Source organism: Vigna unguiculata, unplaced genomic scaffold (genome assembly GCF_037176805.1).
Source record: "Vigna unguiculata cultivar grain cowpea cultivar isolate G323 ecotype 2 unplaced genomic scaffold, ASM3717680v1 ptg000182l, whole genome shotgun sequence".
NCBI lineage: Eukaryota > Viridiplantae > Streptophyta > Magnoliopsida > Fabales > Fabaceae > Vigna > Vigna unguiculata.
The window spans coordinates 52,245-53,656 of NW_028196819.1; positions in this window are offsets into that span (position 1 = coordinate 52,245).

Here is a 1,412-nt window from a genome sequence, read left to right on the forward strand (position 1 = left end):
AAGGAAAGCTAGAGAGAGATAGCCCTTTTCTAAAGTATATATAACCATTCTAATCTAAAGGCTTATACTCAAACGGACTCTAAAACCATAAGGCATGGGGTTCGCTTTCAAGTGAAATTAATGAGCTTGTTAACGGTACCTGGGCACCTCTTGCTAGCTGTTCTACCGCCATCAAAGATGGCCTGTAGCTTGATTTCGAACAGAGAACTTCTGTCTATTAAAGGATAGACGAGCACACGTACGCGAAAGAAAGCCAAGGAAAGAGCGGCAAAAGCTTTTTCTCTTTTTTAAAAGAAGTAGATGCCATGAGGATGCCCAATGGAGAATTAGATGTCAGCTGGGGGATTCAAGCTCTATACCTTACCTCTCCAAAAGGGCAAACAAAAAGGCCTATAATCAACGCAAAGGGGAGCTCTAAGGATAGGATACAGGCATGGGATAGAAAGATAAGAAAGAAAGGCAAAGGCCAAGGTTCATTAGCTCCATAGCAGCCAAGTGGTAGGTTTTTTTCGGATTTAGGCTACTTAAATAAGAAAAAGAAGGAATGAATTGATTTTGTGATTCCTTCTTTCCGCTCTTCGCTTAGCTACACCGGCTTACAGATGCCCATATCCTTCATGGATCTAGGAGTTCCTACGAATAATGGCTAGCGGGATTCCGCATTCAATCGGAGTTGCCTTAGTTGGTTTCCGGCACTAAAGACTCTAAATAGTAGTTTATGCCGCTTCAAGAAGCATTCTAATCCCTTCTTTAACTTACAGGGCAATCAAGGAATAGAAGCTACCATCCTAGGGATAGGATATATTATATCTCTCTACCTAGCTCCTTGTCTAGCAGCCAAGAACAAGAGAGCTACTTAACTCAGGTTTAAGAATGATTTAGAGTCAGATGAGAAAACCGGAGAGAGCCTCAATAAGTTAATAGGCCATTTATTACTTGACTCTTAGAACCTTTGTTTTGGGATCCACTTCCAGGACAGGAAAGGGCGATCCATCTATTGACTTGACCCTAGTTCACGAGAAAGAGTCCTAGGGATAGACCCCTTTGTTTTACACCGAGAAGAAATCAATAGAATCGTCTGATACTAGATGAAGAGGTACCCCGGAAGGGATAGAGGAGGGACAGGCCTGCCATTAGAAGAAACCAAAGAAAGGCAATTAGTTCATCTTTGAATAGGTAGCCCGGTTAACCAGACAACCTGGAGGGACTTCCTGCCATACAGGAAAGGAAAGACCTGGGGCCTGTACTCCGGAACTCCGCTTATATCGAAGGGGAGCAGCTTTTTATGCGACACTACTCTGGCGAAGAGTGAACCGCTTCCTACGCATTTCTGTCGGTCAAAAGACCAGATCCCATTACCTATTTCCACATCTCCGGTACCGGTCTAATTCACCTCGCAACGAAGGGCGCAC